Raw genomic sequence first — 17,548 nt, forward strand, 5'->3', positions numbered from 1 at the left:
GGAGCAGAGCTCAGCAGAATATTCCTAGCAGTTTTTTTGATTTGTATAATACAATAGAGAAAGAGAGACAGAAACTGAGATTTTTCTGAAGATGTATATTGCACATGGGCTTTTTGAAATACGTCTTGATGGCAGCAAAAAAAGAAAACTCAAGCGAAACAAGCTGTCATCATTACTCACTCTTAACTTAAATCTGTTTTGGCTATAAAAAGAGATGGAACAAAAAGAAAAGTTTAGATATTTTAAGCTCTTTGTTTCATAAACAATAATGATTGAAAACATTTGAATGCGCAGATTGAGTTGAAGACAAAATAATATCATTTAAATACCTAATTCAGAAGTTTTCAACTCATTTTTTAACATAAAAGTTTATAACTAATTCTTTTGTCTCTGATGACCAAGCATAATATTTTCCTAATTATTTTCCAAGATATTAGTATTCCACTTAAAGTGCAATTTGAAGGCTTCATTCATTCATTCATTCGTTTTCTTTTCGGCTTAGTCCCTTTATTAATCAGGGGTCGCCACAACGGAATGATCGGTTTGTTCTGTATCCAATAAAACACACAACCATAATAATATTGACCTTAGCAGTTTTTAACATTATTGTATTTTACTTTATTTTATTAATCCTGCAAATCTATTAGAAACAAGACTCTTTGGAAGTAGGGTTTGGTCGATAGACGATGTCATCGTGCATCACCAATTGCTGATAGACATCACAATTCTGAGCCGGCATTGCGATTCTCCACTCCGCCTTCGTCGCAGCAGCAACCCGCACACACAGCCCCATTTACACTAATACGTCCTAGTTTTAAAATGGCATTTTAGAACGAAAATTATCCACCATCTCACTAGCGTTTTAGCAAGCATTTCTGAAAAGCCCTCCTTCCACATTATACCGCTGAAAACGCTCATCATGTGACCACACACACACACACATTGTCATGCACTCTAGCATATGTGCACGTCTGAGGTCCAGCAGTCAGCAGGTGCTTTGAGCACGAAACCCCAGAGAGCAGTGCACGTCAGTTTATCAAGGATGTACTGCTGGATCGCGTCTCACTATAGCTGTTATATTTGATATTTCAGCCTGATCTCACAAGGAAACTTAAGTATTTTACGTTTTGGCAGTTTTGGGGCTAATTCGTACGATTTCAGTCGTACGAAAATGTACGATTTTAAAAAAAGAGGCGTGGCACCTAACCCCAACCGTCATTGGGTGATGAGCAAATCATACTAAATTGTATGACTTAGATCGTACGAATTCTTACATATTAGCCACTAAATCAAAAAGTTACGAATTGCCATGAGATTGCGTTGGATATTTTATTAATCTTGTCTCTATCTAACGACTCCTCTGTCTTTTGAATCCGTCAGGTTACATGTCACAGCGTCAGTACACTGCTTTAATCTTTCGTTTTTATGCTTCTACCGTTGCCTATGACGACGATGCCATCATCCATCGCGATGTTTCACCCTTAGACAAATTGGTCGACATCACCCAAATCTCTTTGGAAGATATAATAGGAAACAATGAAAAAATCCACCCGGGCTCATTATTAATATGTAGCCCTATATACATTTCTGGAGATCATGAAATACCTCCCAGGAGATATGTTTTTTTTTTTTTTTTTTTTTTTTTTGCAGTTTTTGTTTTAGCAAATTTACTAGAGACTACTGTGTACGCTTTTTTAGATCTCAAATTTCTCTCACGAGTGGCATTCGCGCCTGCTGTTCTTGTGTAAACCCACCAGAGGCCGCTGTTGACTGACTAACCCAACCTCATCCTTCCCTAAAACCAACCATTAGTTTTTTCAAAAGCATCAGTTGACCCGATCACCCCCTTCCTAAACCCAACCGGCAGTGTTTTCAAATGCAATCCAGAAAAAGAAAAGCCTTCGCAAGAGCCTGATTTTCACCACGTTTTCAGATCTTACCACGTTCTCACCCTCGTATTTACTTGTTTATTTTATTATTTGCCCCTTGTTTTACCTGCTTTCTGGAACTGTTCTTAACCGGACTCGAACCCCATCATCGTGGTCAACTACTCAAGTCCACTGACATACATGCTGAGCTACTGGGCAAACTGGTAACAGCAGAAAAGCCATCCACACAGAGGTAAGAGGTCAGCTTATAGCTTTATAAGAAACAGAAGCAATCAGCAGCGTCACATTCATTTTGAAGACGAAATGCAGCCATATGTAGCTCAGGCTATAAAATTTGCACTCTCCAGAAATGTATACAGGGGTACATTTTCAACAATCATTTTGTCTTCAACTGTAAATAGCTCTATAGAGCTTTGACAGCTCACAGTGTTCACTAAAAACTGTGCTTTCCACAGTTGAAATACATTGATTGACCGATATGTTCATTGATTGATATAGATCATTTCTGTTGAATTTTTCATAGTTTATATAATTGTAATTTTAAAATACACATTTCTAATGAGGATGTTAAAAGTCCCATGAAATTAAAATGAAGTTTTTTAGATGTTGGTATCTGTATGGTTAGTTTTTAAGATATCTATAAGCTAGTGTGCTACAAAACAGTGACAAAGTTGGCATTTTAAATATATAAAACTGATATAAACATATAAAGCTTGTAGTTTGTCGCTTCCACCTACCTGAAGCAACAATTAACGCATCATGAGTCACCTCAAACTGCAGTTTCTCATCAAATCATAACCAATCAAATGCTCTCTAGTATCTGACAAGCCCTGCACCATTCAAGACGCTTCTCATTTGCTTCTCATTTGATGCACTTGAGCTTAAGGACTCTCATTGACAGAGCTGGATGAACATAAAACGCTATTGGCTGTTCCTTAAAAGGGGAGGAGCTACACGTCCCACCCTCTCTTCGTGTTTTGGTTGAGATTACGTCAAACATTGAATAAAAATGCATATTTCAAAGCACTTAATGGGACCTTAAAAGTTTAGTGCATATAGATTGTAGTTTAATATTCGGAATATAACGGAAACACTACAATAATATGACAATGAACAATAATTATTTCATTACATGCACTGTTAAATGTCATTTTTATTACATCTCCACTTGATGTAATGCCTATTAAACTAGCTTTTAATGTCGTTGATTTGGGTTTTTTATGCTTGCTTAGCATTCTAAAATCTTTGTGGTCGTAACATGAAACTGTAATACAAATCATCCCATCTCGAATTGCATTAGCTGCAAGGTCATGTCTGTGACGATATACGTTTATTTATGGTCCAATTTATTATGAGCATCCCGGGAAATAAAAGTGTTTATTGGTCGATCGTGTTCTTGCATAAATTTCCATCCTTTACTTCAAACAAGGGTTCAACAGGCATTTGAGGACACTTGTCTGAATGAGGAAACATCTAAGAAATCAGTGGCTTCAGAAAGCAATGCAATTTATCGATATTGTACAACTTACAGCTACACATTATTAATGATACGGGTGAAAATTGCTGCTTTTACTTTGACGTTATTGCCAAGTGCACTTTTGAAAACATTCATAAACACACAGCTTATACCTAAGTACACTGAAAAAATTATTCATGGATGATTTCTTGGATTTACTCATTTTTTTTAAGTTAAAGGGTTGTAAACTATTTATTTGGGCTGATTTTAAACAAACAAATTAAGTTGAACATTACTAAATTTAATGTGTTTGTTTAAATTCAACACAAATAAATAGTTTGCAACAACTTTGCAGACAGCATTTTTTTCAGTGTAGCCTCTTATTTAATTAAGATTATCTGAAAACACCTTTGGGTTAATGGGTTTGTGTGGTCGGTGAAAGTGAAGAGCAGAGATGGGAGCAATGCGAAAGGGAATACCGGGAGGGGGAGGTAGTGGTGAGGGCCTTTAACACACTGTAAAACCCAAAAAGTTAAGGTAACTCGAACCATTTGAGGAAACCGATTGCAACGAACCATTCAAGTAAAAACTAATCATAATAAGTACTGTGAACTTAATCCATTTGAGTAAACAAAGCAATTTGAGCACTGTAAAGCCCACTAATTTAAGAGAACTCAAACAATCTGAGTACTGTAAAACCCAATAAGTTAACCAGTAAAACTTGTTTTGGGATTTCCGCCTGGACTTTGCCTATACCCAAATTTAAAAGCTTCCCAAATCCACATGCAGAGATGTACATGCAAAAATTTGGTATCATTTTGAAAGAAAACCCTTGAATTTTCATAAAACACTATTGAAAGTGTTTAAAATAACTGCATATGTTGTCTGTGTGATAATGAACACCTAAAAAAAGAGGCTTTTTTGGATTTTTTTTATAAACTCAAACTCAAAACTCAAACTCTTTTTTTGAAAGTGTACCTTTTAGGTTCTGTGTGGTCTAGGGTGCTGTAATTAATTTTGGTGGTTCCTGCACACGTCTGTAATCATAGGAAAAAAGAGAAATGTTTCCACCATAATCTATGCAAAAGTTATTGTATTCCAACTGATGAGAGGCGCTGTACAAGCCACAGGAACCGATCATTGTTTTCATATTTCACTATTCTTTTGTTTGATCAAACATAATTCACTGTATTAGGACCATATCAGACATATAAAAGGATTACTCATGCAAATCACCTCAAAAACAGAGGAGAAATAACCCTGAAGCGCACAGCATAAGGTTAGAGATGACAGCTGTCTGTGCTATCTGAGGCTGCTTATTGATCATAACTGTATTGTTTTCACTTCTGCGCCATGGAAACACCGAGATTCATTCGGCAACTGTTTGATATGTGAATATAATTCAGTAAAAAGAATGCTAGGACTGTATGAGCACCGGCAAGAACTTTCATTTGAGCTATAACTTGTACATGTGTCATATGAAAATGAACCAATGTTCAATACCCAGCTCGGGTATCCAAAATACTGTGTATTTAAGTGTAAATAACTTTTGTAATGTAGAATAAAAACCAAAGTGATGCATATGTGCATAAAATATAGATTCTACACTTTCAAACAAAACCCCTTACGGGGGTCTGGTGCAATGCGAGCCCTTTAATTCTTGAGGCGAAATTTGATGACGTCACTGGGTCCGCAGAGTTTAACTGGTTTTTAAGGCAACTCAAACCGCTGGAGGAAACCGATTGCAACAAACCATTTGAGTTAAAAAATAATCTATATGAGTACTGTGAGCTTACTCCATTCAAGTTAAAGTAATGATGTATTTAATTAACTCATTACCTCAGAACATTTTATTTACTTATTTATTTTTGAGGAACTGGCTTAGCATGAAAGCTTCTCCAATTATATACAAAATCTCTGGCTGTTTGACTTACACCACTTCGACACTCACCCGGGTCCAAACAAGCGGTCTAAAGTCTTTTCCTCCTGCTTTTAATGCTTTTACCGAGCGGCAGGAGAATTGAAGTATTCAGGAGAAATGGGAGTATCGAGCGCGACTTGTTGTTTACACTTGACTTGTGAGAAGATCGTAAGTGAAAGCCTCTCATCCTTCATCCGCCCCAATCTATTCGCACCACACAATTCAGCTATAGTGACCTTTCTGTTCACAACCCAGAAAAACGGAGGATAATTGGCTGCGTCGCGAGCTACCTTGGCTATGCCTGCGTATAAAAATGATGAACCGTTCAAAACAATGCAATTCTGCTGCTTATGTTATTGCTGATGTTTTCACCCGAGAGTTGAAACACAAAGAAAACACCGCTTGCTTATACTGTTCCTCTTATTTTCCTCTTTTAAAGTGCTGATAGCTCCCAGGCCTTTAGTAGTAGCACTACTGGGGCATGTCGTGCTCACTTACGGAGTGTTTTATGATCAATCGTTACTACAACACCAAGTCTCCGTTGTCAAATCAAAGCTTAATGTAATTTTGTGAATGCAGCTTTGTTTATGCCCTAACCTGCCTTCGATCCATGAGTCCATAAAGCTTGACACATTATGGCTGTTTTCCTCTGTCTACTATTTCTGTTTCTTGTGAAGTGATGGGGGGTCTGTGTTTGCACCGCCGGCGAGTGTGTGTAACAGCTTCCAGGCATACTGCGCTCCAGCGAGCTGTTTCTTAGATGAACAACTGACATGCCTGCTCACCCCCTACAGTACTGTCAGTCTAAAAAAACATAGTTTAAATCATTACACCATCTATCCGTGAACAAATTATGAAGCGTGAAGCAAACTCCACAGATGGTCAAGAAATCTGAAAGTGAACTTTTTTTTTTTTACAGCTTTTCAACTTCTCAAATGTTGTGTTTGTGTGTGTCGCTGATGTTAAAGTACAAATGAAATCAAAACTGACTACATGATTTTGTTAGCTCACATTGCTAGTTTTATTGTGAACAATTCAACGGTGCATGTCATTAAAGGAGTAGTCAAGAGTGTGTTTTTTAAGGCTTGGTTGTGTGTATAAGATGCAAAGCAGGAGGAGATTTGCTATAGCCCCAGGGCCCAATGTGTTCTTAATCCGGCCCTGACCACAGTGTTAACCACCAAACCAGTGGTTCTCAATGTGGGTATCTTACTTCTAGTGGTACGCAAAGGAATCACTGAGTAATGAAAGAAAAAAAATAATAACATTTTGAAAATTGCATCAAAATTTAACCCACAGACTAGACTAAATGAGTAAGAACTGCAGCACAACGCACTTGTGTATTCCAGGCATACGCAGTTGAAAACATTTGAACTTTTTACAATGCCGCACTGCGAGTCACGTGACAAGAATCAACTAATCAGCTTCATATTTTATATAGAATATAACTTCGTTAGACTAATTATCTCAAACACAGAACACCCAAACACAGCAGTGCTTCTTAATTTTCTCCATAAATAAAACTCGTATCAGAGTGCAGCGATGATCTGTCAGCTTGACATCCTGAGAAAAACGGGTTCCCTAGCAATCTACATGCAAGTTAATGTTTAGATATCAAAAAGTTTTAAAAAATATGTCATATGTACATGCAACAATCAAATCAAAAATTGTATAAATATGAATATGACTTGGTTTTGAACTGTGCAGTGCTGTAGCTGCTTAATCTGGCCAACTTCACTGCTTTATTTCACGACTGGTCATTATGGTGGTACTTGGAGAGACCAGTTTTTTCCAACCCAGGCTCATTGTGGAAACGTAGTCCCGCGGACGTTTCTGGAGACCGCGGAATACGTCCCGGCGGGTACGTACGGCTGCAGTTTTTGTTTTTGCGAATACACGAGAGGCCGCTGTTGTGTTCGCGCCCGCGCTGTTCTCGCGTGAACCCCCCAGAGGCCGCTGTCCGACTGACCGGATGATAGACTGTGCGACCGACCAATCGGCTGACCCGCCCTCCTCCGTCCCTGAACCCAACCAACTTTACCGATTGACCCGCCCGCCCGCTCGCTTCCCTAAACCCGATCAACAGTTTACAAATGCCGTCCAAAAAAAGAAAAGCCCTGATTTTTTTTTCTACCGCGTTTTCGGATTTCACCGTGTCCTCACCATGTTACGAAACTCGTTCACTTAATTTTTGGTATTCTGTTTTTGACTTACCTGATTGCTGGAACCGCTCTTCCCCTGACTTGAAACCGATCGCCGTGGTCAACTCCTCTCTGCATCTCAAGCCTGCCGACGTACACGGTGAGCTGAGTGGACAAAGGGGTTGCAGCGGGGAAGCCCTCCACAAGGAGGTAAGGGGTCGGCCGGCCGGCCGGCAAGCGCAAAAGGGAACAGCGTCACACCGCCCGATAGCGTTCGCTTGAAAAAAAAATAAATGCAGCCGTACGTACCTCCCGGGACGTATTTCGCCCTCCAGAAACGTCCGCGGGACTACGTGTTCAGAATGAGCTTGGGTTGATTTTTTCTGAGGTGGTACTTGGTGGAAAAAAGTTTGAGAACTACTGCACTAAACCATTGCGCCGCCCCTAACTGCAACCAGCATTTTTCAAAGTATCTTCATTTGTGTTCAACAGAAGAAAGTCAAACAGGAAGGAACAAGAAGGAAAAAAAAGTGTGAATTTTCATTTTTGGGTGAACTACCCCTTTTAAAACAATACCTTAAGCTTTTTAAAATCAACTAATGAAGCTATAATAATGAAAAAGTCAAGATCTGAACCTCATTCGCTGGGAGGAGTTGCATTAATCTGCTCTTTACGAAGTTGCCAATGCCTTCATGTCCTCAGCAGCAGTGCACTGTGGGTAAGGAAAGGAACCAGAGTGAGGTTCTTGTTTGGTTTCTGGATTAGAGAGAGGCAGATGGTCGTCCACAGTCAGATCTGGAGCGCCATCCTCCTCTTCTTGGCAGCAGACATGGCAGCCTATGACTCAAGTCACGGCGCATTTGGGAGCCGTGTGTACGTGTTGTGTTAACGGAAGGCTTTCAATGACTAATTTGGATTTGCAATTAAAATTGGAGATACTGTGAATGAGCAGTCAGTGTGGAACGACCTTATAAATATGCAGGAGGCCTGTTAGTCATTATTAAATATAACAGGTTCACTTCGTGTTACTTCCAGCAAGTAAAAGTTTGAACATATCTGATGCTGTCTGTTTCCCTAAGGAACAGCGTGATGGAGGCAAAGGTGTTTTAAAGGAATAGATCAATCAAAAAACAGAGGTGGATAGAAACCTTTAGTTTCTTTCTTTTGTGGAAAACTAAGAATTTTGACGAAAGCTTAAAACCTGTAACCATTGACATCTACAGTAGCAAAAACAAAAGCTATGGAGGTCAATGGGTACAGGTTTCCAGCATTCTTCATAATGTCTTCTATTATAAAATATCTTCTAATATATTTAGCAGAAGTCCATGTTTATTTACCTTTTCAAATTGTGTTACAGATTTTATATGGAATTCAATTTCTGCTCTAAAACTTTTGATGTTGAAAGGTTAAATCAAGGGATTTAGATAGTTTACATATAAGTTCATTTATTTTCCTTTGGCTTAGTCCCTATATTTATCAGGGGTCGCCACAACGCAATGCACCGCCAACTTATCCAGCATATGTTTTACATAGTGGATGCTCTTCCAGCTGCAACCTATTACTGAAAAATGTATATATAAATAAATAAATTAACTATTAATAACGTTTATAAAATAAACTGGCTACTGCCAGTAGTTTTCTGTTATTGTACTTATTTATTCTATATTATTTCGGTAATACTTTTATAGTTAATTTTAATTATCACTTTAAGTATGCTTCAAAATATATAGTCACCTTAGAATTATAAGGTTCTATCTACATTCCAAATGATTTTGAGATAATGAGCTTTAAGGTTTTTGCATTTCATAGCAAACAGTACATGTGTAACATTTTTTTTTTTAATAAAAATTCTTAAAATGTCTTAAAAAGTCTTAATGTAAACAACTTATAAAAAAATCCTATAATGTAAAAAGTTGTCATTTAATTAGAATATCTCAATAACTTAATATTGACAAAAAAATGTCAGACACGATGTATATTTTTATTTATTTATTTTCTGATTTGGTGATTACAATGGTAAAGTAGAATCCAAAGATGGTAAAGTATTGTAACTGCCAGTACGTTTCTGTTATTGTACTTATTAATTATTTATTATTTTGCTTACACTTTAAAACTAACTTTTGGATTAATTTGTATTTTGTACAAAAATAGTAATTTGTACAACACTTTGTATTAGTTAATGTTAGTCAATGTATGTACTATGAAGAACAAATATAGAGTATTACAGACATGCATTACAGTGTTTAATAAAATCTTTAATGTTAGTTCAAGAAAACGTAACTATTGTTAACAAGAGTAACTTAAAAGTCTTATAATACATGTTAATGTTCAACTATGATTAATACAATTCTGCACAAGTTCAGTTTTAGGTTGGTTGGATGGATGAATAGATAAATGGACAGACAGACAGACAGACAGACAGACAGACAGACAGACAGACAGACAGACAGACAGACAGATGTACAGACGGATGGATGGACAAATAAAATGATGGATGGATGGACAGATAGATGAATGGATGGATGGACAGATAAAAGGGTGGATGGATGGATGGCTGGATGGATGGGTTGGGTGGGTTTGTGTATAGATGGATGGACGGATAGATGAATGGATGGATGGATGGCTGGATGGATGGCTGGATAAATGGCTGGCTGGCTGGATGGATGAATGGATGGATGGATGGATGGACGCATACATGAATGAATGAATGGACGGATGGATGGCTGAATAAATGGCTGGCTGGCTGCCTGGATGGATGGATGGATGGATGAAAGGATGCTAGGATGGATGGACAGACAGATGGATGGATGAATAGAATTATGGATGGATAGATGGATGGACGGACAGATGAATAGACAGACAGACAGATGGATGGGTAGATGAATGGATGAAAGGATGGATGGATGCATAGATGGATGGATGGATGGATGGACAGACTGATTGATGGATGGATGGATAAATGGATGGCTGGATGGATAACTGGATGGATGGTTGGGTGGTTGGATGGACGGACGGACGGACAGATGGACGGACTAACAGACGGACGAACAGACAGACGGACGGATGGATGGATGAATGGATGGATGGACAGATAAGCGGAAATATTAGGAAATGTAAATTCAGTAAGAAAGAACGTAATAAATAGAAAGTAGCAGTTTCTAACATTGGTTTATTATCAGTATGTAAGTACACTGTGAACTGTTATTCTGTTGTAATCAAAGAAAAATTCCTGTTCATTCTCTTGTAAGTTACTGTATGTGTGCACAAGTATGAGCATAAGCATTATTTACATAGAAGCACCAGAGAATGAGAGAAGCCCATTGCAGCATTACCATGGACAGAATCACTAGTCATTGTGTGCTATTATTGAGTCTTGGGCATTTTTTACAGAACACAAATGAACCAATGATATCTTGTAGAAACAAAGAGCTTATCCGTTCAAGTCGAGTTTTCTTTCCTTCAAAGACTTCACATGGTCATGCTTGTCAAAATGTCTGCGCAAAGTAGATTAAAAACAGTGATTTTTAACCCGCTGGATGTTTTTTTGCAAACGTGAAACCTGATAAAAGCACATCATGGGCTAATTTGGCCATCTATATAGCCACACACACACACACACACACACACACACAAAGACTCATTATACTCCTATCCTTTGTGTTTTAGATCTTGCAGACTTGTTAGGTCTTAGTATGCCATTGTTTCAGTAAAGGATTGGTCCTCTAATGAGACTGTAAAAGAGAGTTTTAATCTTGCTCTGTGGTGCCACTGAACACTGAAGACTGATTGGGATAAGAGAGATAATAAGATCTTCTTTTGATGCATGTCACAGCATGATTTTAATTCACACTTCTATTTTTGAAGGATCTCCTTGGATTCCAGTCGTTTCGCTGTTGTAAGGGTAGAATGACTGCTCTGTTTGAAAATTCACTGAAAATCCTCTCCCATACCATAGTATTCCACTTTAAGTTTTTCAATCTGAAAGGGTTAGTTCACCCAAAAATAAAACCCAGAGTCATTCTGATTATGTACCCCTATATACATTTCTGGAGAGCGCCAAATACGTACCGGAAGCTACATTTTTTTGCAGTTCTTGTTTTCGAGAAAACGACCCGCAGTGTACACATTTTAAGATCTCAAATTTTCTCGCAAGTGCCATTTGCGCCTGCTCTTCTCGCGTCAATCCACCAGAGGCTGCTGTTGACTGGCAAACTGACTGACCCACCCTCCTCCATGTCACAAGTCCGTCGATGTATGCGGTGAGCCACTGGACAAACTGGTAACAGTGGTAAAGCCATCCACACGGAGGTAAGCCTCTTCTTCCTGGCCTCTTCCACCACTCCTCTCCAGCCTTCCGATACAAAGCCTGCTTTCTCCAAGCATGCACTCGTATGCCCCATTCACACGGAGTGTCAGCGTCAATGCTTCCCATTTACGTTGAATGGGTGACATCAGGCGTTGTGGATCCGTCGCGCCACTTCAGAGGCGTTGCTGGCTGCAAAAGTTGGGACTAGCTCAACATTTCAAGCGCAGACGGAAGCATCAGCCAATCAGATCACTGTATGCAAATACACCAGCTCAGACTGTGGCCTTTTGCTGACTAATTTCATTGGCTAACGCTGCTATGATGATTGCGTCAGCCTCAACTTTAGACACGCCCTCTGTCAAGCATTGATGCTGAAGCCCCATGTGAATGGGGCATTAGGGGATGTAGATCATCTTCTACGTCATCTAACCACCTCTTCCGTGGCTTACCAGGATGTCTCCTTCCTTCTAGTTTTAGCTTGTATGCTCTTTTGACAGCTCTTTGTTCGGGGAGTCTCTCTAAATGGCCCAGCCATCTTATACGGTTCCTCTTACATGGAGGTAAGCATTCAGCTGGTAAGAGAGAAAAGGAACGTCGCCATACCACCCTGTAGCGTTCATTTTAAAGACGAAATATATGCCATATTTCGGTACATAGCCATATGTACCTCTGGCTACACAATTAGCAGTCTTAAGAAATGTATATAGGGCTACGCTTTCAGAATGAGCCTATGTTGCAAAAGTGACAGTTTACTTGCTATTTACCTCAAGTGGTTCAACGCCTTTGTGACTGTCTTTCTTCTGTTGAACACAAAAGAAGATATTTTAAAGAAAGCTGAAATCCACTGACTTCCAAATAAATACCACACTGTTAGCAATTTTCTTTAGAATCTATACAGTTACTTACTGGAAGCAGTGTGCCAGTAACTAACTGTAAATCAATTACTGCAAAAATGCTGTATTTACATTTTCAGCACCATTTATCCTGCTTTACAGTTGAAATCAGAATTATTAGCCCCACCCATTTAATTTATATATATATATATATATATATATATATATATATATATATATATATATATATATATATATATATATATATATATATATATATATGTTTCCCAAATTATGTTTAACATAGCAAGAAAATTTTCACAGTATGTCTGATAATATTTTTTCTTCTGGAGAAAGTCTTATTTGTTTTATCTCAGCTAGAATAAAAGCAGTTTGTAATTTTTTAAACACCATTTTAAAGACAAAATTATTAGCCCCTATTGCTAGATTTTTTCAGATAGTCTACAGAACAAACCATCATTATACAATAACTTGCCTAACTACCCTAATAAGCCTAGTTAACCTTATTAACCTAGTTAAGCCTTTAAATGTCACTTTAAGCTGTATCGAAGTGTCTTAAAAAATATCTAGTCAAATATTGTTTACTGTCATCATGGCAAAGATCAAATAAATCAGTTATTAGAAATGAGTTAATAAAACTATTATGGTTAGAGATGTGGTGAAACAATCTTCTCTCCATTAAACAGAAATTGGTTTAAATTTTCAGCAAACTAATAAATGAGCAATAATAATGAAGTGTGGTAAAAAGAAAACTGAGTTTTATACAAACATACGTCCTATTCTTATGCCCCATATGGTTCAAAACCTGACAGGTGGACAAATCTTAACTTGTTTAGATAATGGCGCAGTCTATTTCAGTTCTTCACAATAGCAACATGCCAACATTGCACCTTAACACACCTCTATTTTAGACCACAAAGTGGCTCACATGGATTTGCTATTTAAACAACGTGGTGCAAAATGTGAAAATGAGGGTTGTGCTGGTCTGAAAATAGCAACAAATCTTGCCATACACATCTTGTGTCTTATTGCACCAGTTTGATGGGGCCCAAAGTGTTTTACAAATATAAAAGTATATAGAATGTAGTACTTCTAAATGTTTGTGCATTAAAACTATGCATGAATGAAATATCAAATATGAAATTTATTTTACCATCTACTGTATTTGAATTTTAAAATTCTGCCAACAACAGATGTAATTTTTCTACTTGAAATTTACTCTTTATTTACAATATATAATTAAATGGTTGCCGGTTTCCAGCATTCTTCAAAAATCAGCAGAGGAACTCTAGTTTGAATCTAGTAAAGGGTGAACAAATGACGGCAGAATTTTCATTTTTGGGTGAACTATCCCTTTAATGTATGAAGGACCCCTCTGAAAGCTCAAGTAACCAAGCAACCATGGAAAAGAATCCTCAATTATGGAATTCTGCTCTTGTACAAACTGAGATCTCTTCACCGAGATGTTAAATGATGAGCATGGCAGGGCGAAAAGCTGCAGGAAATTGATGTGTGAGAAAGCAGCATGACTTGAAGTTTTGTAAATGAAAGTGGTTGATGTTGAATCTCACTCCTCTAGAGGCATCAATCAATGTCCAATCTGAAAAAATAATGAGTGTTCGTCTGTGTTCCACTGAGCTATGATTAATCTACAAGTCACTCAAAGCGTTCATTTGCCCATTGATTCTACTTTCCATTTCACGCAAACATGTTTGAAGACATTGGCTTGTGCTTGTAAATGCTAGTTTATTCTAAAAAAAAATAATAATTAAAAATAATAATTGTATTGTGAGGATGCTGGACGATGAAGTTGAGGATTCAAATGCAATATTTATTTAATAGGGAATGATCAGGCAGGGAAAGGTCAAGCACAGGAGTAATCGGGTAAAGCAAAATGATAGTGGGGTCACAGGCAAATGGATCAGTCCAGACAGCAAACTGAGTAAACAATGGAATAAAGCAAGGGTCTAATATGGCTAGGCAAGGAAAGCAAAACACATTGTATTGTTCACTGAAACAGATAGTGTCTATGCTGCTTTTAAAGTACATGTAATCTGTTACGATCCTGTGTAATCAATATGAAACAGGAACTGGTGTGTGCAAGGTGCATGTTGGGAGTTGTAGTCCATATGGTGAAGGGATTGTAGTCTGAGTGAAAGTGAACAAATTCCAGTGATCTATAAGGGTTAGATCGCTGGTGATCGTGACAATACAAGTTTAAAGATGCTGGCTTGTGCTTGCTAATGCTTGTTTATTCTAATAAAAAACAAAAAAAATATATTAAAAATTGTAATGTGTGGATGCTGGACGATGAAGTTGAGGATCCAAATGTAGTATTTATTCAACAGAGTACAGTCAGGCAGGCAAAGGTCAAACACATGAGCAATCGGGTACATACAGGTGAAGCAAAAAGAGTAGTCGGGTCTTAGGCAAATAGTTTGGTCTAGGCAGCAAACTACGTAAACAATGGAACAAAGCAAGGGTCTAACATGGCTAGGCAAGGAAAAGAAAACGTCATATTGCTTACTAAAACAGATAAACAAGACTTAGCCCTGATGAGTATGTCTGTGCTGCTTTTAAAGCCCATGTAATCAGTAAAGATCCTGTGTAATCAATATGTAACAGGAACTGGTGTGTGCAAGGTGCATGTTGGGAGTTGTAATCCATATGGTGAAGGGATTGTAGTCTGAGTGAAAGTGAACAATTCCCAGTGATCTATAAGGTTTAGATTCCTGGTGATCGTGACAATACAAGTTTGAAGATGTTGGCTTGTGCTTGTTAATGCTTGTTTATTCTAATAAATAAATAAATAAATAAATAATTGTAATGTGAGGATGCTGAACGATTAAGTTGAGGATCCAAATGCAATATTTATTTAACAGGGAATGGTCAGGCAGGCAAAGGTTCTGTGTAATCAACATGAAACAGGAACTGGTGTGTGCGAAGTGTATTTTGGTAGTTGTAGTTCTTATGGGGAAGGGATTGTTGTCTGAGAGAAAGTAAACAAATCCTAGCGATCTATAAGGGATAGATCACTGGTGATCGTGACAATAACAATTTGTAAGCAGAATATAAGAGGCCAAGTACAACAGAGATGAAATGCAAAGCTACGCATTTCAGACAAACTGTAACGATGAGTAACTGAAGGGATTTTTTAAGTGGATCTATTATGCAAAAATAACTGTTATAAGGGGTTTAAACACAGTTGTGTGGCAACAGTCTGTGAATATAACCATCTTCTAATGGTAATAGTGTATTAATTTTTTATAATCACACATGTCTGCAGAAACCCTTTGATTAACATTCTCCCTTTGTATAAGTCATCAGACTGGGAAAGCCCTGCCCATTAGACTCTCCCTCATTAGCATAGATTGTTAGTCTTGTTTTTGAATCTGCCACTACGCTGACACATAGGTGTTTGTAACTCTGCCCTATTTTGAAAAGAGAACACATGTAACAATGAAGGAAAGTGAGGTGACAGCTAGAGGAGACTTAACGGTGTCATACAATTTAAATCTAGATATGCCTAGGGATAGCTGAATAATAAGAGTTTAGTACATGATAAGAGTCTCAAATGTTATTTTTTTCTCATTCTCATGTCATTAATCGGAACAAAACACACAGGATTATTATATGCATGACCCAGGTAGCATTTGATTGGCCACAAAATATCCTGCTGCATTTGCAAAAATAATAATAATTTCCAGCAACCTCCCACAAATCATCTCAGTCTCTAGTGGCTGCTATTTATGTATTTATTGAAAGATTGTAAATTTACGTAAGTACATTTAAATAAAAAATACCAACAGCAAAATCATATTGGGTGCCAGTGTTTACAAAGGGGTGGCCATGGCCACCCCTTGGGGGCGCCCCTGGATATAACTCAGTTTTTTTAACACACTTTGGTATTATTGTTCATTTATTTGTTTGCTTAGAACTGAATTTAGAAATAGTTTTGAAACAAATCTTTGCGCTTAAACTAAATTAATTATATAGGCTAATGTCTTTGCGTACAACTTGTTTCCTTATCCACAAAAGGCAGTGAAAGTGAAAGTAAAGAATAAGGAGGCTCATCTCTCATTCTCACGCTGTAGATGTCTTTATTTAACTGTTTTTTATTAGTGAAATGCTCAGTTTTTACACTTACAAAGTCCGTCATGTAAATAGCAAATGCGCTGTAGTGAGACGCAACTGATGCTTAAAGGGAATGGGAGATGAGACTCTGATTGGTTTATTCTAAAAACACATCCATAACTCATTAAGGGAATAAGCTCAACCATGTTGGACCATGCGCCATGGCACAAAGCATATTTTTCCGTCGTTAAAATAGCAAAAGTGGATTCTGACACGCTCTTAATGCTTTTGCGCCATGCGCTTTTGGACTTTACTCCTAGATTGTCAAAATAGAGCCCTAAGGGTTTACCAATTTTCTCTCTTGCCACATTTCCTTGCCACAAATTTTAAATAATTTGTCAAAACAAGCTAAATATAGCTGTAAATACACTTTTTATTCAACAAAATTACAAAATTGCAAAAAAAAAAAAAAAAAAAAAAAAAAAAAAATATATATATATATATATATATATATATATATATATATATATATATATTAAAAAAACAATTGACATTTTAAAGATATGTTCTTGTTTATTTTAAACTAAACACTAGGGTTGGGTCGATAGATGATGCCATCGTTCATCGTCGATAGATGACACCTCTTAACACAATTAGGTCATCATAAACCTCTTGCATAAACAAAGCAGGAAACTGAGAAATGATTACACAAGTTACTAAGTCCCTAAAATCTGGTTGAAAAACAAAGATAAATGCAGCAGATGCCAAGGTATTGAATAAAAAAAAAAAAAAAAGCACATTGTGAATTTCAACTGATCTCAGAATCAAGAGACTGAAAAGTGGGACATCTCCCCAAGCTTGTCTCGAAATCTCCCAAGGGTTTCGTTTTGCCTTAGGAGGTAGTCTA

Source organism: Danio rerio, chromosome 5, assembly GCF_049306965.1.
Source record: "Danio rerio strain Tuebingen ecotype United States chromosome 5, GRCz12tu, whole genome shotgun sequence".
Classification (NCBI taxonomy): Eukaryota; Metazoa; Chordata; class Actinopteri; order Cypriniformes; family Danionidae; genus Danio; species Danio rerio.